The 25,869-nt window shown below is 35.2% G+C and overlaps 1 protein-coding gene across 12 annotated transcripts in view; it reads left to right on the forward strand.

The window, feature by feature from the left end:
• The window catches only part of LOC137840170 (piggyBac transposable element-derived protein 3-like), a 74,175-nt gene that overhangs the window by 27,975 nt on the left and 20,331 nt on the right, over positions 1-25,869 (forward strand). For 9 of the 12 annotated variants that reach the window (XM_068650244.1, XM_068650245.1, XM_068650249.1 and 6 more), the window contains exon 1: positions 1-18,472. This exon is cut by the window's left edge and continues 12,538 nt beyond it. The gene's annotated coding sequence lies outside the window, so the exon portion shown is untranslated. The remainder of the gene's footprint in view (positions 18,473-25,869) is intronic. The other 3 variants (XM_068650248.1, XM_068650246.1, XM_068650247.1) reach the window with 3 other exon arrangements.

Raw genomic sequence — 25,869 nt, forward strand, 5'->3', positions numbered from 1 at the left:
TAAAAGTTAGAGTGGAAAAACGAAATTTTGGAGAATTTGGTTGAATTTCAAATTTGGAATTTTTGGTAAGTGGGAAGTTGTGGAATAGGTAGGCAAAAGATGAACAGTTGAAAGTTGGAATCAGTTGAATCGGTTGAACAATGTAGAAAAAGTGGAATGATGTAAATGTGAAATGTCGAATCTGCCATTAAGAATGAATGGGGAAAAATTTTGTCGTAAGTTCGCGAATTTTGCGAAATCGGAAAATTTTCGGAACGAGAAAAATGGAAGCGCTCATCTCGTGAATATTTGGAACACGTCAAAAGTGGAACGGAGTGAATCGGATGAACTATGTGGAAGAAGAAGCGGGACAAAAAAGTGTGGAGAATAAAATAGAAGAATAATAATAATAATAATAATAATAATAGAGAATGGTGTAGAATAACATATGTGTGAAGGCCATCGCCTTCACACAATAACTAGAATTTGCAATTCCTGAAGAAATTGCGTGTGAAGGTGAAGAGGTTGAATAAATACTTGGGGAATGCTGCAGAATGATGTTGAAAAGAGTTGAATCGGTTGAAAAATGTAGAAATTACAAGGGAAAAGGAAATTTGGGAAAATTGGGTGTGAATTTCAAAACTGAAATTTTGGAATTTTGGGTAAGTGGGAAGTTGTGGAATAGGTAGGAAAATGATGAACAGTTGAAAGGTGGAATGGGTTGAATAAGTTGAATGGGTTGAATAAGTTGAAAAAAGTAGAAATTAGAGTAGAAAACCAAAATTGAACAGTTGAAAGTTGGAACGAGTTGAATCGGTTAAAAGATGTAGAAGTTAGAGCAAATCTTGAATCATAATAAAGAATGAATGGGAATTAAAAGAAAAAAAAATTGCGCCAAAATCTTTTGAAATTTGGAACAAAAGGAAAAAAAACGGCTTCAGGAGGTTCACTTTTGGGGTTAAAATGTAGAAACGGGTTTAATCGGTCAAAATTTGCAAAAGTTAGCGCAAATGTAGGTATTTTGGGCACTTAATGTTGAAATATGGTCACTTCCGGTTTGATTTGGGTCACTTCCGGTCTATTTGGGTCACTTCCGGTTTGATTAGAGGCACTTCCGGTCTAGCTGAGGTCACTTCCGGTTTATTTGGGGTCACTTCCGGTTGAAAAAGGTCACTTCCGGTTTGATTTGGGGTCACTTCCGGTTTGATTTGGGGTCACTTCCGGTTTACCTGAGGTCACTTCCGGTTCATTTGGGGTCAATTCCGGTTTGATTTGGGGCACTTCCAGTTCATTCCGGGTTCATTGGGGCACTTCAGGGTCAATCCAAGATGGCCGCCACTCTGGAAGTGGGGGTCAAGGGTTGAATTGTGGAAGTGGGGGTGAAGGGGGTGAATATGGTAAGCATAAGGTGAACAAAGTGAATAAAGTTGGAATGGGTTGAATCGGTTGAAAAATGTAGAAATTAGAAGGGAAAAACTAAATTTTGGGAAAATTTGGTGTGAATTTCAAAATTGAAAATTTGGAAATTTTGCTAAGTGGGAAGGTGTGGAATAGGTAGGCAAAAGATGAACAGTTGAAAGTTGGAACGAGTTGAATCGGTGGAAAAATGTAGAAACTAGAAGTGAAAAACTAAATTTTGTGAAATTTTGTGAAATTTTGTGCAAATTTTAAAAGTGAAAACGTGAAATTTTTGAATTTGGCAAGTTTGGGAATGTCCCCAATGTGATTTGAATGTGTTGAAATAAGTGAATTTCAAACTGGAACAACAAAAATGTGAAATGTTGAATCTGCCATTAAGAATGAATGGGGAAGAATTTGCCGGAATTTTGTGAATTTTGCGAAAACGGAAAATTTTTTGAACGAAAAAAATGTAAGCACCCGTGTCATGAATATTTGGAATCAGTGAAAAGTGGAATGGAGTGAATCGGTTGAAGTATGTGGAAGTAGTTAACGGACAAAAAAGTGAGCGGAATAAGTAGAATAATAATAATAACTAGAATTTGCAATTCCTGAAGAAATTGCGTGTGAAGGTGAAGAGGTTGAATAAATACTTGGGGAATGTTGCAGAATGATGTTGAAAAGAGTTGAATCGGTTGAAAAATGTAGAAATTACAAGGGAAAAGGAAATTTGGGAAAATTGGGTGTGAATTTCAAAACTGAAATTTTGGAATTTTGGGTAAGTGGGAAGTTGTGGAATAGGTAGGAAAATGATGAACAGTTGAAAGGTGGAATGGGTTGAATAAGTTGAAAATGTAGAAATTAGAGTAGAAAAACAAAATTGTAGAGAATTTTTGGTAAGTGGGAAGTTGTGGAATAGGAAGGCAAAAGAGGAACAGTTGAAAGTTGGAACGAGTTGAATCGGTTAAAAAATGTAGAAGTTAGGTCAAATCTTGAATCCTAATAGAGAATGAATGGGAATTAAAAGAAAAAAAAATGCATCAAAAGTTTCTGAAATTTGGAACAAAAGGAAAAAAACGGCTTCAGGAGGTTCACTTTTGGGGTTAAAATGTTGAAATGGGTTTAATCGGGCAAAATTTGCAAAAGTTAGCGCAAATGTAGGTATTTAGGGCACTTAATGTTGAAATATGGTCATTTCCGGTTTGATTTGGGTCACTTCCGGTTTGATTAGAGGCACTTCCGGTCTAGCTGAGGTCACTTCCGGTTTATTTGAGGTCACTTCCGGTTGAAAAAGGTCACTTCCGGTTTAAAAAGGGCACTTCCGGTTTGATTTGGGGTCACTTCCGGTTTGATTTGGGGTCACTTCCGGTTTACCTGAGGTCACTTCCGGTTCATTTGGGGTCAATCCCGGTTTGATTTGGGGCACTTCCAGTTCATTCCGCGTACATTGGGGCACTTCAGGGTCAATCCAAGATGGCCGCCACTCTGGAAGTGGGGGTCAAGGGTTGAATTGTGGAAGTGGGGGTGAAGGGGGTGAATATGGTAAGCATAAGGTGAACAAAGTGAATAAAGTTGGAATGGGTTGAATCGGTCGAAAAATATAGAAATTAGAAGGGAAAAACTAAATTTTTGGAAAATTTGGTGTGAATTTCAAAATTGAAAATTTGGAAATTTTGCTAAGTGGGAAGGGGTGGAATAGGTAGGCAAAAGATGAACAGTTGAAAGTTGGAACGAGTTGAATCGGTGGAAAAATGTAGAAATTAGAAGTGAAAAACTAAATTTAGTGAAATTTTGCAAAATTTTGTGCAAATTTTAAAAGTGAAAACGTGAATTTTTTTAATTTGGCAAGTTTGGGAATGTCCCCAATGTGATTTGAATGTGTTGAAATAAGTGAATTTCAAACTGGAACAACAAAAATGTGAAATGTTGAATCTGCCATTAAGAATGAATGGGGAAGAATTTGCCGGAATTTTGTGAATTTTGCGAAAACGGAAAATTTTTTGAACGAAAAAAATGTAAGCACCCGTGTCATGAATATTTGGAATCAGGGAAAAGTGGAATGGAGTGAATCGGTTGAAGTATGTGGAAGTAGTTAACGGACAAAAAAGTGAGCGGAATAAGTAGAATAATAATAATAATAATAAAGGACAGCAATAACAATAGTGTGAAGGTCTTCACCTTCACACTAACTAGAAAATGCAATTTCTGGAGAAATTGCGTGTGAAGGCGAAGACTTTGAATCACTTCTTGGGGAATGATGGTGAATGATGTTGAAATGAGTTGAATTTCTTGAGAAATGTGGAAAATAGAAGTGTAATACTAAATTTTGGAGAATTTGGTTGAATTTCAAATTTGAAGTTTGGAATTTGTGGTAAGTGGGAGGTTGTGGAATAGGTAGGCAAAAGATGAACAGTTGAATGTTGGAACGGGTTGAATCGGTTAAAAAATGTAGACGTGAGAGCAAATGTTGAATCTCCATAGAGAATGAATGGGAATTAAAAGAAAAAGCAATTGCGCCAAAATATTTTGAAATTTGGAACAAAACGAAAATAAATAGCTTCAGGAGGTTCACTTTTGGAGTTAAAATGTTGAAATGGGTTCAATTGGACAAAAAATGCAAAAGTTAGCGACTAATGTAGCTATTTAGGGCAGTTAATGTTGAAATAAGGTCACTTCCGGGGTGATTTGGGTCACTTCCGGTCTATTTGGGTCACTTCCGGTTTGATTAGAGGCACTTCCGGTCTAGCTGAGGTCACTTCCGGTTTATTTGGGGCCACTTCCGGTTTAAGAAGGTCACTTCCGGTTTAAAAACGTCACTTCCGGTTTGATTTGGGGTCACTTCCGGTTTACTTGAGGTCACTTCCGGTTCATTTGGGGTCACTTCCGGTTTGATTTAGGTCACTTCCGGTCTATTTGGGTCACTTCCGGTTTGATTAGAGGCACTTCCGGTCTAGCTGAGGTCACTTCCGGTTTATTTGGGGTCACTTCCGGTTTAAAAAGGTCACTTCCGGTTTGATTTGGGGTCACTTCCGGTTTACCTGGGGTCACTTCCGGTTCATTTGGGGTCACTTCCGGTTTGATTTGGGTCACTTCCGGTCTATTTGAGTCACTTCCGGTTTGAATAGAGGCACTTCCGGTCTAGCTGAGGTCACTTCCGGTTTATTTGGGGTCACTTTCGGTTTAAAAAGGTCACTTCCGGTTTAAACAGGTCACTTCCGGTTTGATTTGGGGTCACTTCCGGTTTACTTGAGGTCACTTCCGGTTCATTTGGGGTCACTTCCGGTTTGATTTGGGTCACTTCCGGTCTATTTGGGTCACTTCCGGTTTGATTAGAGGCACTTCCGGTCTAGCTGAGGTCACTTCCGGTTTATTTGGGGTCACTTCCGGTTTAAAAAGGTCACTTCCGGTTTAAAAAGGTCACTTCCGGTTTGATTTGGGGTCACTTCCGGTTTACCTGAGGTCACTTCCTGTTTACCTAAGGTCACTTCCGGTTTGATTTGGGCCACTTCCGGTTCATTCTAGGGTCATTGGGAGCACTTCAGGGTCAATCCAAGATGGCCGCCACACTGGAAGTGGGGGTCAAGGGTTGAATTTTGTAAGCATAGTGGAAGTGGGGGTGAAGGGGGTGAATATGGTAAGGATGAGGTGACCAAAGTGAATAAAGTTGGAATGGGTTGAATCGGTTGAAAAATGTAGAAATTAGAGTAGAAAAACCAAATTTTGTAGAATTTGGTTGAATTTCAAAATTGAAAATTTGGAAATTTTGGTAAGTGGGAAGGTGTGGAATAGGTAGGCAAAAGATGAACAGTTGAAAGTTGGAATGGGTTGAATCGGTTGAAAAACGTAGAAGTTAGAGTAGAAAAACGAAATTTTGGAGAATTCGGTTGAATTTCAAATTTGAAATTTTGGAATTTTTGATAGGTGAGAAGTTGTGGAATAGGCAGGCAAAAGATGAACAGTTGAAAGTTGGAATGGGTTGAATCGGTTGAAAAATGTAGAAATTAGAGTAGAAAAACGAAATTACGAAGAATTTGGTTGAATTTCAAATTTGAAAATTTGGAATTTTTTTGTAAGTGGGAAGTTGTGGAATAGGTAGGCAAAAGATGAACAGTTGGAAGTTGGAACGGGTTGAATCGGTCGAAAAATGTAGAAATTAGAGGTGAAAAACGAAATTTCGTGAAATTTTGTCGGAATTTTTAACGTGAAAACGTGAAATTTTTGAATTTGGGAATTTTGGGAATGTCGAGAATCATTCCGAATGTGGTTTGAATGTGCTGAATGAGGTGAATTTAAAAGGGGAATGACGTAAATGTGAAATGTCGAATCTGCCATTGAGAATGAATGGGGAAAAATTTGTCGTAAATTCGCGAATTTTGCGAAATCGGAAAATTTTCGGAACGAGAAAAATGGAAGCGCTCATCTCGTGAATATTTGGAATACATCAAAAGTGGAACGGAGTGAATCGGATGAACTATGTGGAAGAAGAAGCGGGACAAAAAAGTGTGGAGAATAAAATAGAAGAATAATAATAACTAGAAAATGCAATTTCTGGAGAAATTGCGTGTGAAGGCGAATACTTTGAATCACTTATTTGGGAATGATGCCGAATGATGTTGAAACGAGTTGAATTTCTTGAGAAATGTGGAAAATAGAAGTGTAATACTAAATTTTGGAGAATTTGGTTGAATTTCAAATTTGAAGTTTGGAATTTTTGGTAAGTGGGAGGTTGTGGAATAGGTAGGGAAAAGATGAACAGTTGAATATTGGAACGGGTTGAATTGGTTTAAAAAATGTAGAAGTTAGACAAAATGTTGAATCCCCATAGAGAATGAATGGGAATGAAAAGAAAAAATAATAATTAAAATTTGGAACAAAACGAAAAAAAACAGCTTCAGGAAGTTCACTTTTGGGGTTAAAATGTTGAAACGGGTTCAATCGGACAAAAAATGCAAAAGTTAGTGACTAATGTAGCTATTTAGGGCAGTTAATGTTGAAATAAGGGCACTTCCGGGGTGATTTGGGTCACTTCCGGTCTATTTGGGTCACTTCCGGTTTGATTAGAGGCACTTCCGGTCTAGCTGAGGTCACTTCGGGTTTATTTGGGGTCACTTCCGGTTTAAAAAGGTCACTTCCGGTTTAAAAAGGTCACTTCCGGTTTGATTTGGGGTCACTTCCGGTTTACCTAAGGTCACTTCCTGTTTACCTAAGGTCACTTCCGGTTCGATTTGGGGCACTTCCGGTTCATTCTAGGGTCATTGGGAGCACTTCAGGGTCAATCCAAGATGGCCGCCACACTGGAAGTGGGGGTCAAGGGTTGAATTGTGTAAGCATAGTGGAAGTGGGGGTGAAGGGGGTGAATATGGTAAGGATGAGGTGACCAAAGTGAATAAAGTTGGAATGGGTTGAATCGGTTGAAAAATGTAGAAATTAGAGTAGAAAAACCAAATTTTGTAGAATTTGGTTGAATTTCAAAATTGAAAATTTGGAAATTTTGGTAAGTGGGAAGGTGCTGAATAGGTAGGCAAAAGATGAACAGTTGAAAGTTGGAATGGGTTGAATCGGTTGAAAAACGTAGAAGTTAGAGTAGAAAAACGAAATTTTGGAGAATTTGGTTGAATTTCAAATTTGAAATTTTGGAATTTTTGGTAGGTGAGAAGTTGTGGAATAGGCAGGCAAAAGATGAACAGTTGAAAATTGGAATGGGTTGAATCGGTTGAAAAATGTAGAAACTAGAGGTGAAAAACGAAATTTCGTGAAATTTTGTCGGAATTTTTAACGTGAAAACGTGAAATTTTTGAATTTGGGAATTTTGGGAATGTCGAGAATCATTCCGAATGTGGTTTGAATGTGCTGAATGAGGTGAATTTAAAAGGGGAATGACGTAAATGTGAAATGTAGAATCTGCCATTGAGAATGAATGGGGAAAAATTTGTCGTAAATTCGCGAATTTTGCGAAATCGGAAAATTTTCGGAACGAGAAAAATGGAAGCGCTCATCTCGTGAATATTTGGAATACGTCAAAAGTGGAACGGAGTGAATCGGATGAATTATGTGGAAGAAGAAGCGGGACAAAAAAGTGTGGAGAATAAAATATAATAATAATAATAATAATAATAGAGAATGGTGTAGAATAACATATGTGTGAAGGCCATCGCCTTCACACAATAACTAGAAAATGCAATTTCTGGAGAAATTGCGTGTGAAGGCGAAGACTTTGAATCACTTCTTGGCGAATGCTGGCGAATTATGCTGAAACGAGTTGAATTACTTGAGAAATGTAGAAAATAGAGGTGAAAAACGGAATTTTGGAGAATTTGGTGGAATTTCAGAATTTTGGAGAATTTGGTTGAGTTTAAAATCTTAAAATGTGGAATTTATGGCAAGTGGAAATTTGGGGAATAGGTAGGAAAAAGATGAAGAGTTGAAAGTTGGAATGGGTTGAATCGGTTGAAAAATGTACAAATTAGAGTCGAAAAACGAAATTTTTCCGAATTTGGTTGAATTTCAAATTTGGAATTTTTGGTAAGTGGGAAGTTGTGAAATAGGTAAGCAAAAGATGAAAAGTTGAAAGTTGGAATGGATTGAATCGGTTGCACAATGTAAAGATTAGAGTAGAAAAACAAAATGTTTGAGAATTTGGTTGAATTTCAAATTTTTAATTTTTAATTTTTGGTAAGTGGGAAGTTGTGGAATAGGTAGGCAAAAGATGAAGAGTTGAAAGTTGGAATGGGTTGAATCGGTTGAACAATGTAGAAATTACAGTAGAAAAACGAAATTTTGGAGATTTTGGTTGAATTTCAAATTTAGAATTTTTGGTAAGTCGGAAGTTGTGGAATAGGTAGGCAAAAGATGAAGAGTTGAAAGTTGGAATGGGTTGAATCGGTTGAACAATGTAGAAATTAGAGTAGAAAAACAAAATGTTGGAGAATTTGGTTGAATTTCAAATATGGAATTTTTGGTAAGTGGGAAGTTGTGGAATAGGTAGGCAAAAGATGAAGAGTTGAAAGTTGGAATGGGTTGAATCGGTTGAACAATGTAGAAATTAGATTAGAAAAAACAAATTTTTGAGAATTTGGTTGAATTTCAAATTTGGAATTTTTGGTAAACGGGAAGTTGTGGAATAAGTAGGCAAAACATGAACAGTTGAAAGTTGGAATGAGTTAAATCGGTTAAAAAATGTCGAAATTAGAGTAGAAAAACAAAATTTTTGAGAATTTGGTTGAATTCCAAATTTGGAATTTTTTGTAAGTGGGAAGTTGTGAAATAGGTAAGCAAAAGATGAAAAGTTGAAAGTTGGAATGGATTGAATCGGTTTCACAATGTAAAGATTAGAGAAGAAAAACAAAATGTTTGAGAATTTGGTTGAATTTCAAATTTTGAATTTTTGGTAAGTGGGAAGTTGTGGAATAGGTAGGCAAAAGATGAAGAGTTGAAAGTTGGAACGGGTTGAATCGGTTGAACAATGTAGAAATTAGAGTAGAAAAAGGAAATTTTGGAGATTTTGGTTGAATTTCAAATTTGGAATTTTTGGTAAGTCGGAAGTTGTGGAATAGGTAGGCAAGAGATGAAGAGTTGAAAGTTGGAATGGGTTGAATCGGTTGAACAATGTAGAAATTAGAGTAGAAAAACGAAATTTTGGAAATTTTGGTTGAATTTCAAATTTGGAATTTTTGGTAAGTCGGAAGTTGTGGAATAGGTAGGCAAAAGATGAAGAGTTGAAAGTTGGAATGGGTTGAATCGGTTGAACAATGTAGAAATTAGAGTAGAAAAACAAAATGTTGGAGAATTTGGTTGAATTTCAAATATGGAATTTTTGGTAAGTGGGAAGTTGTGGAATAGATAGGCAAAAGATGAACAGTTGAAAGTTGGAATGAGTTGAATCGGTTGAACAATGTAGAAATTAGAGTAGAAAAACGAAATTTAGAAAGATTTGGTTGAATTTCAAATTTGGAATTTTTGGTAAACGGGAAGTTGTGGAATAGGTAGGCAAAACATGAACAGTTGAAAGTTGGAATGAGTTGAATTGGTTGAAAAATGTAGAAATTAGAGTAGAAAAACAAAATTTTGAGAATTTGGTTGAATTCCAAATTTGAAAATTTGGAATTTTTCATAAGTTGGAAGTTGTGGAATAGTTAGAAAAAGATGAACAGTTGAAAGTTGGAATGGGTTGAATCGGTTGAAAAACGTAAAAGTTAGAGTGGAAAAACGAAATTTTGGAGAATTTGGTTGAATTTCAAATTTGGAATTTTTGGTAAGTGGGAAGTTGTGGAATAGGTAGGCAAAAGATGAACAGTTGAAAGTTGGAATGAGTTGAATCGGTTGAACAATGTAGAAATTAGAGTAGAAAAACGAAATTTTGGAAATTTTGGTTGAATTTCAAATTTGGAATTTTTGGTAAGTCGGAAGTTGTGGAATAGGTAGGCAAAAGATGAAGAGTTGAAAGTTGGAATGGGTTGAATCGGTTGAACAATGTAGAAATTAGAGTAGAAAAACAAAATGTTGGAGAATTTGGTTGAATTTCAAATATGGAATTTTTGGTAAGTGGGAAGTTGTGGAATAGGTAGGCAAAAGATGAAAAGTTGAAAGTTGGAATGGGTTGAATCGGTTGAACAATGTAGAAATTAGAGTAGAAAAACAAAATGTTGGAGAATTTGGTTGAATTTCAAATATGGAATTTTTGGTAAGTGGGAAGTTGTGGAATAGGTAGGCAAAAGATGAAGAGTTGAAAGTTGGAATGGGTTGAATCGGTTGAACAATGTAGAAATTAGATTAGAAAAACGAAATTTTGGAGAATTTGGTTGAATTTCAAATTTGGAATTTTTGGTAAACGGGAAGTTGTGGAATAGGTAGGCAAAACATGAACAGTTGAAAGTTGGAATGAGTTGAATCGGTTAAAAAATGTAGAAATTAGAGTAGAAAAACAAAATTTTTGAGAATTTGGTTGAATTCCAAATTTGGAATTTTTGGTAAGTGGGAAGTTGTGAAATAGGTAAGCAAAAGATGTAAAGTTGAAAGTTGGAATGGATTGAATCGGTTTCACAATGTAAAGATTAGAGAAGAAAAACCAAATGTTTGAGAATTTGGTTGAATTTCAAATTTGGAATTTTTGGTAAGTGGGAAGTTGTGGAATAGGTAGGCAAAAGATGAAGAGTTGAAAGTTGGAACGGGTTGAATCGGTTGAACAATGTAGAAATTAGAGTAGAAAAACGAAATTTTGGAGATTTTGGTTGAATTTCAAATTTGGAATTTTTGGTAAGTCGGAAGTTGTGGAATAGGTAGGCAAAAGATGAAGAGTTGAAAGTTGGAATGGGTTGAATCGGTTGAACAATGTAGAAATTAGAGTAGAAAAACAAAATGTTGGAGAATTTGGTTGAATTTCAAATATGGAATTTTTGGTAAGTGGGAAGTTGTGGAATAGATAGGCAAAAGATGAACAGTTGAAAGTTGGAACGAGTTGAATCGGTTGAACAATGTAGAAATTAGAGTAGAAAAACGAAATTTAGAAAGATTTGGTTGAATTTCAAATTTGGAATTTTTGGTAAACGGGAAGTTGTGGAATAGGTAGGCAAAACATGAACAGTTGAAAGTTGGAATGAGTTGAATCGGTTGAAAAATGTAGAAATTAGAGTAGAAAAACAAAATTTTTGAGAATTTGGTTGAATTCCAAATTTGAAAATTTGGAATTTTTCATAAGTTGGAAGTTGTGGAATAGTTAGAAAAAGATGAACAGTTGAAAGTTGGAATGGGTTGAATCGGTTGAAAAACGTAAAAGTTAGAGTGGAAAAACGAAATTTTGGAGAATTTGGTTGAATTTCAAATTTGGAATTTTTGGTAAGTGGGAAGTTGTGGAATAGGTAGGCAAAAGATGAACAGTTGAAAGTTGGAATGAGTTGAATCGGTTGAACAATGTAGAAAAAAGTGGAATGATGTAAATGTGAAATGTCGAATCTGCCATTAAGAATGAATGGGGAAAAATTTGTCGTAAGTTCGCGAATTTTGCGAAATCGGAAAATTTTCGGAACGAGAAAAATGGAAGCGCTCATCTCGTGAATATTTGGAACGCGTGAAAAGTGGAACGGAGTGAATCGGATGAACTATGTGGAAGAAGAAGCGGGACAAAAAAGTGGCGGGAATAAAATAGAATAATAATAATAATAATAATAATAATAATAGAGAATGGTGTAGAATAACATATGTGTGAAGGCCATCGCCTTCACACAATAATAATAGAGAATGGTGTAGAATAACATATGTGTGAAGGCCATCGCCTTCACACAATAATAATAATAATAATAATAATAATAGAGAATGGTGTAGAATAACATATGTGTGAAGGCCATCGCCTTCACACAATAATAGAGAATGGTGTAGAATAACATATGTGTGAAGGCCATCGCCTTCACACAATAACTAGAAAATGCAATTTCTGGAGAAATTGCGTGTGAAGGCGAAGACTTTGAATCACTTCTTGGGGAATGCTGGCGAATTATGCTGAAACGAGTTGAATTACTTGAGAAATGTAGAAAATAGAGGTGAAAAACGGAATTTTGGAGAATTTGGTGGAATTTCAGAATTTTGGAGAATTTGGTTGAGTTTAAAATCTTAAAATGTGGAATTTATGGCAAGTGGAAATTTGGGGAATAGGTAGGAAAAAGATGAAGAGTTGAAAGTTGGAATGGGTTGAATCGGTTGAACAATGTGAAAATTAGAGTAGAAAAACACATTTTTGGAGAATTTGGTTGAATTTCAAATTTCAAAATTTGGAATTTTTCGTAAGGGGAAGTTGTGGAATAGGTAAGCAAAAGATGAAGAGTTGAAAGTTGGAATGGGTTGAATCGGTAGAGAAATGTAGAAATGAGAGTAGAAAAACGAAATTTTGGAAAATTTGGTTGAATTTCAAATTTGGGATTTTTGGTAAGTGGGAGGTTGTGTAATACGTAGGCAAAAGATGAAGAGTTGAAAGTTGGAATGGGTTGAATCGGTTGAAAAATGTACAAATTAGAGTCGAAAAACGAAATTTTGCAGAATTTGGTTGAATTTCAAATTTGGAATTTTTGGTAAGTGGGAAGTTGTGAAATAGGTAAGCAAAAGATGAAAAGTTGAAAGTTGGAATGGATTGAATCGGTTGCACAATGTAAAGATTAGAGTAGAAAAACAAAATGTTTGAGAATTTGGTTGAATTTCAAATTTTTAATTTTTGGTAAGTGGGAAGTTGTGGAATAGGTAGGCAAAAGATGAAGAGTTGAAAGTTGGAATGGGTTGAATCGGTTGAACAATGTAGAAATTACAGTAGAAAAACGAAATTTTGGAGATTTTGGTTGAATTTCAAATTTGGAATTTTTGGTAAATCGGAAGTTGTGGAATAGGTAGGCAAAAGATGAAGAGTTGAAAGTTGGAATGGGTTGAATCGGTTGAACAATGTAGAAATTAGAGTAGAAAAACAAAATGTTGGAGAATTTGGTTGAATTTCAAATATGGAATTTTTGGTAAGTGGGAAGTTGTGGAATAGGTTGGCAAAAGATGAAGAGTTGAAAGTTGGAATTGGTTGAATCGGTTGAACAATGTAGAAATTAGATTAGAAAAACGAAATTTTGGAGAATTTGGTTGAATTTCAAATTTGGAATTTTTGGTAAACGGGAAGTTGTGGAATAGGTAGGCAAAACATGAACAGTTGAAAGTTGGAATGAGTTGAATCGGTTAAAAAATGTAGAAATTAGAGTAGAAAAACAAAATTTTTGAGAATTTGGTTGAATTTCAAATTTGGAATTTTTGGTAAGTCGGAAGTTGTGGAATAGGTAGGCAAAAGATGAAGAGTTGAAAGTTGGAATGGGTTGAATCAGTTGAACAATGTAGAAATTAGAGTAGAAAAACAAAATGTTGGAGAATTTGGTTGAATTTCAAATATGGAATTTTTGGTAAGTGGGAAGTTGTGGAATAGGTAGGCAAAAGATGAAGAGTTGAAAGTTGGAATGGGTTGAATCGGTTGAACAATGTAGAAATTAGATTAGAAAAACGAAATTTTGGAGAATTTGGTTGAATTTCAAATTTGGAATTTTTGGTAAACGGGAAGTTGTGGAATAGGTAGGCAAAACATGAACAGTTGAAAGTTGGAATGAGATGAATCGGTTAAAAAATGTAGAAATTAGAGTAGAAAAACAAAATTTTTGAGAATTTGGTTGAATTCCAAATTTGGAATTTTTGGTAAGTGGGAAGTTGTGAAATAGGTAAGCAAAAGATGAAAAGTTGAAAGTTGGAATGGATTGAATCGGTTGCACAATGTAAAGATTAGAGAAGAAAAACAAAATGTTTGAGAATTTGGTTGAATTTCAAATTTTGAATTTTTGGTAAGTGGGAAGTTGTGGAATAGGTAGGCAAAAGATGAAGAGTTGAAAGTTGGAATGGGTTGAATCGGTTGAACAATGTAGAAATTAGAGTAGAAAAACAAAATGTTAGAGAATTTGGTTGAATTTCAAATAGGGAATTTTTGGTAAGTGGGAAGTTGCTGAATAGATAAGCAAAAGATGAACAGTTGAAAGTTGGAATGAGTTGAATCGGTTGAACAATGTAGAAATTAGAGTAGAAAAACGAAATTTAGAAAGATTTGGTTGAATTTCAAATTTGGAATTTTTGGTAAACGGGAAGTTGTGGAATAGGTAGGCAAAACATGAACAGTTGAAAGTTGGAATGAGTTGAATCGGTTGAAAAATGTAGAAATTAGAGTAGAAAAACAACATTTTTGAGAATTTGGTTGAATTCCAAATTTGAAAATTTGGAATTTTTTATAAGTTGGAAGTTGTGGAATAGTTAGAAAAAGATGAACAGTTGAAAGTTGGAATGGGTTGAATCGGTTGAAAAACGTAAAAGTTAGAGTGGAAAAACGAAATTTTGGAGAATTTGGTTGAATTTCAAATTTGGAATTTTTGGTAAGTGGGAAGTTGTGGAATAGGTAGGCAAAAGATGAACAGTTGAAAGTTGGAATGAGTTGAATCGGTTGAACAATGTAGAAAAAAGTGGAATGATGTAAATGTGAAATGTCGAATCTGCCATTAAGAATGAATGGGAAAAAATTTGTCGTAAGTTCGCGAATTTTGCGAAATCTGAAAATTTTCGGAACGAGAAAAATGGAAGCGCTCATCTCGTGAATATTTGGAACACGTCAAAAGTGGAACGGAGTGAATCGGATGAATTATGTGGAAGAAGAAGCGGGACAAAAAAGTGGCGGGAATAAAATAGAATAATAATAATAATAATAATAATAACTAGAATTTGCAATTCCTGAAGAAATTGCGTGTGAAGGTGAAGAGGTTGAATAAATACTTGGGGAATGCTGCAGAATGATGTTGAAAAGAGTTGAATCGGTTGAAAAATGTAGAAATTACAAGGGAAAAGGAAAGTTGGGAAAATTGGGTGTGAATTTCAAAATTGAAATTTGGAATTTTGGGTAAGTGGGAAGTTGTGGAATAGGTAGGAAAATGATGAACAGTTGAAAGGTGGAATGGGTTGAATAAGTAGAAAAAGTAGAAATTAGAGTAGAAAACCAAAATTGAACAGTTGAAAGTTGGAACGAGTTGAATCGGTTAAAAAATGTAGAAGTTAGAGCAAATCTTGAATCCTAATAGAGAATGAATGGGAATTAAAAGAAAAAAAAATTGCACCAAAAGTTTCTGAAATTTGGAACAAAAGGAAAGAAACGGCTTCAGGAGGTTCACTTTTGGGGTTAAAATGTTGAAATGGGTTTAATCGGGCAAAATTTGCAAAAGTTAGCGCAAATGTAGGTATTTAGGGCACTTAATGTTGAAATATGGTCATTTCCGGTTTGATTTGGGTCACTTCCGGTTTGATTAGAGGCACTTCCGGTCCAGCTGAGGTCACTTCCGGTTTATTTGGGGTCACTTCCGGTTGAAAAAGGTTACTTCCGGTTTAAAAAGGTCACTTCCGGTTTGATTTGGGGTCACTTCCGGTTTTAAAAGGTCACTTCCGGTTTGATTTGGGGTCACTTCCGATTTACCTAAGGTCACTTCCGGTTCATTTGGGGTCACTTCCGGTTTGATTTGGGTCACTTCCGGTCTATTTGAGTCACTTCCGGTTTGAATAGAGGCACTTCCGGTCTAGCTGAGGTCACTTCCGGTTTATTTGTGGTCACTTCCGGTTTAAAAAGGTCACTTCCGGTTGAAAAAGGTAACTTCCGGTTTGATTTGGGGTCACTTCCGGTTTACCTGAGGTCACTTCCGGTTCATTAGGGGTCACTTCCGGTTTGATTTGGGTCACTTCCGGTCTATTTGGGTCACTTCCGGTTTGATTAGAGGCACTTCCGGTCTATTTAGGTCACTTCCGGTTTGATTAGAGGCACTTCCGGTCTAGCTGAGGTCACTTCCGGTTTATTTGGGGTCACTTCCGGTTTAAAAAGGTCACTTCCGGTTTGATTTGGGGTCACTTCCGGTTTGATTTGGGGTCACTTCCGGTTTACCTGAGGTCACTTCCGGTTCATTTGGGGTCAATTCCGGTTTGATTTGGGGCACTTCCAGTTCATTCCGGGTTCATTGGGGCACTTCAGGGTCAATCCAAGATGGCCGCCACTCTGGAAGTGGGGGTCAAGGGTTGAATTGTGGAAGTGGGGGTGAAGGGGGTGAATATGGTAAGCATAAGGTGAACAAAGTGAATAAAGTTGGAATGGGTTGAATCGGTTGAAAAATGTAGAAATTAGAAGGGAAAAACTAAATTTTGGGAAAATTTGGTGTGAATTTCAAAATTGAAAATTTGGAAATTTTGCTAAGTGGGAAGGTGTGGAATAGGTAGGCAAAAGATGAACAGTTGAAAGTTGGAACGAGTTGAATCGGTGGAAAAATGTAGAAACTAGAAGTGAAAAACTAAATTTTGTGAAATTTTGCAAAATTTTGTGCAAATTTTAAAAGTGAAAACGTGAAATTTTTGAATTTGGCAAGTTTGGGAATGTCCCCAATGTGATTTGAATGTGTTGAAATAAGTGAATTTCAAACTGGAACAACAAAACTGTGAAATGTTGAATCTGCCATTAAGAATGAATGGGGAAAAAAATGCCACAAAATCGTGAATTTTGTGAAAACGGAAAATTTTTCGAACAAAAAAAATGTAAGCAGCCGTGTCATGAATATTTGGAATAAGTGAAAAGTGGAACGGAGTGAATCGGTTGAAGTATGTGGAAGGAGTTAAGCGTCAAAAAAGTGAGCGGAATAAGTAGAATAATAATAATAATAATAACTAGAATTTGCAATTCCTGAAGATATTGCGTGTGAAGGTGAAGAGGTTGAATAAATACTTGGGGAATGTTGCAGAATGATGTTGAAAAGAGTTGAATCGGTTGAAAAATGTAGAAATTACAAGGGAAAAAGGAAATTTGGGAAAATTGGGTGTGAGTTACAAAATTGAAAATTTGGAATTTTGGGTAAGTGGGAAGTTGTGGAATAGGTAGGAAAATGATGAACAGTTGAAAGGTCGAATGGGTTGAATAAGTTGAAAAATGTAGAAATTAGATTAGAAAAACAAAATTGTAGAGAATTTTTGGTAAGTGGGTAGTTGTGGAATAGGAAGGCAAAAGAAGAACAGTTCAAAGTTGGAACAAGTTGAATCGGTTAAAAAATGTAGAAGTTAGAGCAAATCTTGAATCCTAATAGAGAATGAATGGGAATTAAAAGAAAAAAAAATTGCACCAAAAGTTTCTGAAATTTGGAACAAAAGGAAAGAAACGGCTTCAGGAGGTTCACTTTTGGGGTTAAAATGTTGAAATGGGTTTAATCGGGCAAAATTTGCAAAAGTTAGCGCAAATGTAGGTAATTAGGGCACTTAATGTTGAAATATGGTCATTTCCGGTTTGATTTGGGTCACTTCCGGTTTGCTTAGAGGCACTTCCGGTCTAGCTGAGGTCACTTCCGGTTTATTTGGGGTCACTTCCGGTTTAAAAAGGTCACTTCCGGTTTGATTTGGGGTCACTTCCGGTTTGATTTGGGGTCACTTCCGGTTTACCTGAGGTCACTTCCGGTTCATTTGGGGTCACTTCCGGTTTGATTTGGGTCACTTCCGGTTTGATTAGAGGCACTTCCGGTCTATTTAGGTCACTTCCGGTTTGATTAGAGGCACTTCCGGTCCAGCTGAGGTCACTTCCGGTTTATTTGGGGTCACTTCCGGTTTAAAAAGGTCACTTCCGGTTTGATTTGGGGTCACTTCCGGTTTGATTTGGGGTCACTTCCGGTTTACCTGAGGTCACTTCCGGTTCATTTGGGGTCAATTCCGGTTTGATTTGGGACACTTCCAGTTCATTCCGGGTTCATTGGGGCACTTCAGGGTCAATCCAAGATGGCCGCCACTCTGGAAGTGGGGGTCAAGGGTTGAATTGTGGAAGTGGGGGTGAAGGGGGTGAATATGGTAAGCATAAGGTGAACAAAGTGAATAAAGTTGGAATGGGTTGAATCGGTTGAAAAATGTAGAAATTAGAAGGGAAAAACTAAATTTTGGGAAAATTTGGTGTGAATTTCAAAATTGAAAATTTGGAAATTTTGCTAAGTGGGAAGGTGTGGAATAGGTAGGCAAAAGATGAACAGTTGAAAGTTGGAACGAGTTGAATCGGTGGAAAAATGTAGAAACTAGAAGTGAAAAACTAAATTTTGTGAAATTTTGCAAAATTTTGTGCAAATTTTAAAAGTGAAAACGTGAAATTTTTGAATTTGGCAAGTTTGGGAATGTCCCCAATGTGATTTGAATGTGTTGAAATAAGTGAATTTCAAACTGGAACAACAAAAATGTGAAATGTTGAATCTGCCATTAAGAATGAATGGGGAAAAAAATGCCACAAAATCGTGAATTTTGTGAAAACGGAAAATTTTTCGAACAAAAAAAATGTAAGCAGCCGTGTCATGAATATTTGGAATAAGTGAAAAGTGGAACGGAGTGAATCGGTTGAAGTATGTGGAAGGAGTTAAGCGTAAAAAAAGTGAGCGGAATAAGTAGAATAATAATAATAATAATAATAATAATAATAATAAAGGACAGCAATAACAATAGTGTGAAGGTCTTCACCTTCACACTAATAATAATAATAATAAAGGACAGCAATAACAATAGTGTGAAGGTCTTCACCTTCACACTAATAATAATAGAGAATGGTGTAGAATAACATATGTGTGAAGGCCATCGCCTTCACACAACTAGAATTGCAATTTCTGGAGAAATTGCGTGTGAAGGCGAAGACCTTCGCACTATTGTTATTCTACTTTATTCGAAATGAAAGAAAGGAAAAATGAAAAAGGGAAATAAATGATGATAAATGATGAATAAAATAAATGGGAAAATGACGAGAGTTACAAATGATAAACGTTAATAATAAGCGGAAAGAATAAAAAGGAAAGGGCCTTCACACAATAAAGTAGAATAACAATGTGTGAAGGCCTTCGCCTTCACACAATAATAATAATAATAATAATAAAGTAGAATAACAATGTGTGAAGGCCTTCGCCTTCACACAATAATAATAATAATAAAGTAGAATAACAATGTGTGAAGGCCTTCGCCTTCACACAATAACTAGAATTGCAATTTCTGGAGAAATTGCGTGTGAAGGCGAAGACCTTCGCACTATTGTTATTCTACTTTAAGCGGGAAGAATAAAAAGGAAATTAAATTATTATGAAATAAATGGGAAAGTGACAAAAGTTACAAATGATAAATGATAAAAATGATAAGCGGGAAGAATAAAAAGAAAATTAAATTATTATAAAATAAATGGGAAAATGACAAAAGTTACAAATGATAAACGTTAAAAATGATAATCGGGAAGAATATAAAGGAAATAAAATTATTATAAAATAAATGGGAAAATGACAAAAGTTACAAATGATAAACGTTAAAAATGATAATCGGGAAGAATATAAAGGAAATAAAATTATTATAAAATAAATGGGAAAATGACAAAAGTTACAAATGATAAACGTTATAAATGATAAGCGGGAAGAATAAAAAGGAAAATAAATTATTATTAAAATAAATGGTAAAATGATAAGTTACAAATCATAAGCGTAAAAAATATGAAGCAGTGAATAAAAAGTAAAAAAAACGGTACCCACAGTTGGAATCAAACTCATGCGGGGAACCGGCTAGAGTCAAGAAGTGCCCGCGTTACCACCTGAGCTAATTGGTTTTCTTTTTTAAAGTGGTTGAGAATGGATGCGTAATTTTACACCACAAATGTACTAATTGCGCAAAAACGATAAATGTTTATGACGAAAAAAACTGCAGCCAGTGTCGTATGAGTTTGTGTAATGGTGAGACGCACAATGTGACACATGTAAAATTCGAACCCACGCAGGGAAATGGCTCGTGTTGAAACTGCCATTAAGAATGAATGGGGAATTATAAGTCACAAATTTGCTAATTACACAAAAACGGTAAATGTTAAGAACAAAAAAAATGGTAGCAAGCATGCCATGAATTTTTGGAATGTGTGAAAGTTTGAACGGGGTGAATCGGTTGAAGCATGTAGGACTAGTTAGGTGCCAAAAAAGTGAGAGGAATAAGTTGAATAATAATAATAACTAGAAAATGCAATTTCTGGAGAAATTGCGTGTGAAGGCGAAGACTTTGAATCACTTCTTGGGGAATGCTGGCGAATTATGCTGAAACGAGTTGAATTACTTGAGAAATGTAGAAAATAGAGGTGAAAAACGGAATTTTGGAGAATTTGGTGGAATTTCAGAATTTTGGAGAATTTGGTTGAGTTTAAAATCTTAAAATGTGGAATTTATGGCAAGTGGAAATTTGGGGAATAGGTAGGAAAAAGATGAAGAGTTGAAAGTTGGAATGAGTTGAATCGGTTGAACAATGTGAAAATTAGAGTAGAAAAACACATTTTTGGAGAATTTGGTTGAATTTCAAATTTCAAAATTTGGAATTTTTTGTAAGGGGAAGTTGTGGAATAGGTAAGCAAAAGATGAAGAGTTGAAAGTTGGAATGGGTTGAATCGGTAGAGAAATGTAGAAATGAGAGTAGAAAAACGAAATTTTGGAGAATTTGGTTGAATTTCAAATTTGGGATTTTTGGTAAGTGGGAAGTTGTGTAATACGTAGGCAAAAGATGAAGAGTTGAAAGTTGGAATGGGTTGAATTGGTTGAAAAATGTACAAATTAGAGTCGAAAAACGAAATTTTGCAGAATTTGGTTGAATTTCAAATTTGGAATTTTTGGTAAGTGGGAAGTTGTGAAATAGGTAAGCAAAAGATAAAAAGTTGAAAGTTGGAATGGATTGAATCGGTTGCACAATGTAAAGATTAGAGTAGAAAAACAAAATGTTTGAGAATTTGGTTGAATTTCAAATTTTTAATTTTTAATTTTTGGTAAGTGGGAAGTTGTGGAATAGGTAGGCAAAAGATGAAGAGTTGAAAGTTGGAATGGGTTGAATCGGTTGAACAATGTAGAAATTACAGTAGAAAAACGAAATTTTGGAGATTTTGGTTGAATTTCAAATTTGGAATTTTTGGTAAGTCGGAAGTTGTGGAATAGGTAGGCAAAAGATGAAGAGTTGAAAGTTGGAATGGGTTGAATCGGTTGAACAATGTAGAAATTAGAGTAGAAAAACAAAATGTTGGAGAATTTGGTTGAATTTCAAATATGGAATTTTTGGTAAGTGGGAAGTTGTGGAATAGGTAGGCAAAAGATGAAGAGTTGAAAGTTGGAATGGGTTGAATCGGTTGAACAATGTAGAAATTAGATTAGAAAAACGAAATTTTGGAGAATTTGGTTGAATTTCAAATTTGGAATTTTTGGTAAACGGGAAGTTGTGGAATAGGTAGGCAAAACATGAACAGTTGAAAGTTGGAATGAGTTGAATCGGTTAAAAAATGTAGAAATTAGAGTAGAAAAACAAAATTTTTGAGAATTTGGTTGAATTCCAAATTTGGAATTTTTGGTAAGTCGGAAGTTGTGGAATAGGTAGGCAAAAGATGAAGAGTTGAAAGTTGGAATGGGTTGAATCGGTTGAACAATGTAGAATTTAGAGTAGAAAAACCAAATGTTGGAGAATTTGGTTGAATTTCAAATATGGAATTTTTGGTAAGTGGGAAGTTGTGGAATAGGTAGGCAAAAGATGAAGAGTTGAAAGTTGGAATGGGTTGAATCGGTTGAACAATGTAGAAATTAGATTAGAAAAACGAAATTTTGGAGAATTTGGTTGAATTTCAAATTTGGAATTTTTGGTAAACGGGAAGTTGTGGAATAGGTAGGCAAAACATGAACAGTTGAAAGTTGGAATGAGTTGAATCGGTTAAAAAATGTAGAAGTTAGAGTAGAAAAACAAAATGTTGGAGAATTTGGTTGAATTTCAAATATGGAATTTTTGGTAAGTGGGAAGTTGTGGAATAGGTAGGCAAAACATGAACAGTTGAAAGTTGGAATGAGTTGAATCGGTTGAAAAATGTAGAAATTAGATTAGAAAAACAAAATTTTTGAGAATTTGGTTGAATTCCAAATTTGAAAATTTGGAATTTTTCATAAGTTGGAAGTTGTGGAATAGTTAGAAAAAGATGAACAGTTGAAAGTTGGAATGGGTTGAATCGGTTGAAAAACGTAAAAGTTAGAGTGGAAAAACGAAATTTTGGAGAATTTGGTTGAATTTCAAATTTGGAATTTTTGGTAAGTGGGAAGTTGTGGAATAGGTAGGCAAAAGATGAACAGTTGAAAGTTGGAATGAGTTGAATCGGTTGAACAATGTAGAAAAAAGTGGAATGATGTAAATGTGAAATGTCGAATCTGCCATTAAGAATGAATGGGGAAAAATTTGTCGTAAGTTCGCGAATTTTGCGAAATCGGAAAATTTTCGGAACGAGAAAAATGGAAGCGCTCATCTCGTGAATATTTGGAACGCGTCAAAAGTGGAACGGAGTGAATCGGATGAACTATGTGGAAGAAGAAGCGGGACAAAAAAGTGTGGAGAATAAAATAGAAGAATAATAATAATAATAATAATAACTAGAAAATGCAATTTCTGGAGAAATTGCGTGTGAAGGCGAAGACTTTGAATCACTTCTTGGCGAATGCTGGCGAATTATGCTGAAACGAGTTGAATTACTTGAGAAATGTAGAAAATAGAGGTGAAAAACGGAATTTTGGAGAATTTGGTGGAATTTCAGAATTTTGGAGAATTTGGTTGAGTTTAAAATCTTAAAATGTGGAATTTATGGCAAGTGGAAATTTGGGGAATAGGTAGGAAAAAGATGAAGAGTTGAAAGTTGGAATGAGTTGAATCGGTTGAACAATGTGAAAATTAGAGTAGAAAAACACATTTTTGGAGAATTTGGTTGAATTTCAAAATTTGGAATTTTTTGTAAGGGGAAGTTGTGGAATAGGTAAGCAAAAGATGAAGAGTTGAAAGTTGGAATGGGTTGAATCGGTAGAGAAATGTAGAAATGAGAGTAGAAAAACGAAATTTTGGAGAATTTGGTTGAATTTCAAATTTGGGATTTTTGGTAAGTGGGAAGTTGTGTAATACGTAGGCAAAAGATGAAGAGTTGAAAGTTGGAATGGGTTGAATCGGTTGAAAAATGTACAAATTAGAGTCGAAAAACGAAATTTTGCAGAATTTGGTTGAATTTCAAATTTGGAATTTTTGGTAAGTGGGAAGTTGTAAAATAGGTAAGCAAAAGATGAAAAGTTGAAAGTTGGAATGGAATGAATCGGTTGCACAATGTAAAGATTAGAGTAGAAAAACAAAATGTTTGAGAATTTGGTTGAATTTCAAATTTTTAATTTTTAATTTTTGGTAAGTGGGAAATTGTGGAATAGGTAGGCAAAAGATGAAGAGATGAAAGTTGGAATGGGTTGAATCGGTTGAACAATGTAGAAATTACAGTAGAAAAACGAAATTTTGGAGATTTTGGTTGAATTTCAAATTTGGAATTTTTGGTAAGTCGGAAGTTGTGGAATAGGTAGGCCAAAGATGAAGAGTTGAAAGTTGGAATGGGTTGAATCGGTTGAACAATGTAGAAATTAGAGTAGAAAAACAAAATGTTGGAGAATTTGGTTGAATTTCAAATATGGAATTTTTGGTAAGTGGGAAGTTGTGGAATAGGTCGGCAAAAGATGAAGAGTTGAAAGTTGGAATGGGTTGAATCGGTTGAACAATGTAGAAATTAGATTAGAAAAACGAAATTTTGGAGAATTTGGTTGAATTTCAAATTTGGAATTTTTGGTAAACGGGAAGTTGTGGAATAGGTAGGCAAAACATGAACAGTTGAAAGTTGGAATGAGTTGAATCGGTTAAAAAATGTAGAAATTAGAGTAGAAAAACAAAATTTTTGAGAATTTGGTTGAATTCCAAATTTGGAATTTTTGGTAAGTCGGAAGTTGTGGAATAGGTAGGCAAAAGATGAAGAGTTGAAAGTTGGAATGGGTTGAATCGGTTGAACAATGTAGAAATTAGAGTAGAAAAACAAAATGTTGGAGAATTTGGTTGAATTTCAAATATGGAATTTTTGGTAAGTGGGAAGTTGTGGAATAGGTAGGCAAAAGATGAAGAGTTGAAAGTTGGAATGGGTTGAATCGGTTGAACAATGTAGAAATTAGATTAGAAAAACGAAATTTTGGAGAATTTGGTTGAATTTCAAATTTGGAATTTTTGGTAAACGGGAAGTTGTGGAATAGGTAGGCAAAACATGAACAGTTGAAAGTTGGAATGAGTTGAATCGGTTAAAAAATGTAGAAATTAGAGTAGAAAAACAAAATGTTGGAGAATTTGGTTGAATTTCAAATATGGAATTTTTGGTAAGTGGGAAGTTGTGGAATAGGTAGGCAAAACATGAACAGTTGAAAGTTGGAATGAGTTGAATCGGTTGAAAAATGTAGAAATTAGAGTAGAAAAACAAAATTTTTGAGAATTTGGTTGAATTCCAAATTTGAAAATTTGGAATTTTTCATAAGTTGGAGGTTGTGGAATAGTTAGAAAAAGATGAACAGTTGAAAGTTGGAATGGGTTGAATCGGTTGAAAAACGTAAAAGTTAGAGTGGAAAAACGAAATTTTGGAGAATTTGGTTGAATTTCAAATTTGGAATTTTTGGTAAGTGGGAAGTTGTGGAATAGGTAGGCAAAAGATGAACAGTTGAAAGTTGGAATGAGTTGAATCGGTTGAACAATGTAGAAAAAAGTGGAATGATGTAAATGTGAAATGTCGAATCTGCCATTAAGAATGAATGGGGAAAAATTTGTCGTAAGTTCGCGAATTTTGCGAAATCGGAAAATTTTCGGAACGAGAAAAATGGAAGCGCTCATCTCGTGAATATTTGGAACACGTCAAAAGTGGAACGGAGTGAATCGGATGAACTATGTGGAAGAAGAAGCGGGACAAAAAAGTGTGGAGAATAAAATATAATAATAATAATAATAATAATAGAGAATGGTGTAGAATAACATATGTGTGAAGGCCATCGCCTTCACACAATAACTAGAAAATGCAATTTCTGGAGAAATTGCGTGTGAAGGCGAAGACTTTGAATCACTTCTTTGGGAATGATGCCGAATGATGTTGAAATGAGTTGAATTTCTTGAGAAATGTGGAAAATAGAAGTGTAATACTAAATTTTGGAGAATGTGGTTGAATTTCAAATTTGAATTTTGGAATTTTTGGTAAGTGGGAGGTTGTGGAATAGGTAGGCAAAAGATGAACAGTTGAAAGTTGGAACGGGTTGAAACGGTTAAAAAATGTAGAAGTTAGAGCAAATCTTGAATCCCCATAGAGAATGACTGGGAATTAAAAGAAAAAGCAATTGCGCCAAAATATTTTCAAATTTGGAACAAAAGGACAAAAAACGACTTCAGGAGGTTCCATTTTGGGGTTAAAATGTTTAAACGGGTTTAATCGGACAAAAATTGCAAAAGTTAGCTAAAATTTAGCTATTTAGGGCACTTAATGTTGAAATAAGATCACTTCCGGTTTGATTTGGGTCACTTCCGGTCCAGCTGAGGTCACTTCCGGTTTAAAAAGGTCACTTCCGGTTTAAAAAGGTCACTTCCGGTTTGATTTGGGGTCACTTCCGGTTTACCTGAGGTCACTTCCTGTTTACCTAAGGTCACTTCCGGTTCGATTTGGGGCACTTCCGGTTCATTCTAGGTTCATTGGGAGCACTTCAGGGTCAATCCAAGATGGCCGCCACACTGGAAGTGGGGGTCAAGGGTTGAATTGTGTAAGCATAGTGGAAGTGGGGGTGAAGGGGGTGAATATGGTAAGGATGAGGTGACCAAAGTGAATAAAGTTGGAATGGGTTGAATCGGTTGAAAAATGTAGAAATTAGAGTAGAAAAACCAAATTTTGTAGAATTTGGTTGAATTTCAAAATTGAAAATTTGGAAATTTTGGTAAGTGGGAAGGTGCGGAATAGGTAGGCAAAAGATGAACAGTTGAAAGTTGGAATGGGTTGAATCGGTTGAAAAACGTAGAAGTTAGAGTAGAAAAATGAAATTTTGGAGAATTTGGTTGAATTTC

The sequence above is a fragment of the Syngnathus scovelli genome, chromosome 3, assembly GCF_024217435.2.
Source record: "Syngnathus scovelli strain Florida chromosome 3, RoL_Ssco_1.2, whole genome shotgun sequence".
Classification (NCBI taxonomy): domain Eukaryota; kingdom Metazoa; phylum Chordata; class Actinopteri; order Syngnathiformes; family Syngnathidae; genus Syngnathus; species Syngnathus scovelli.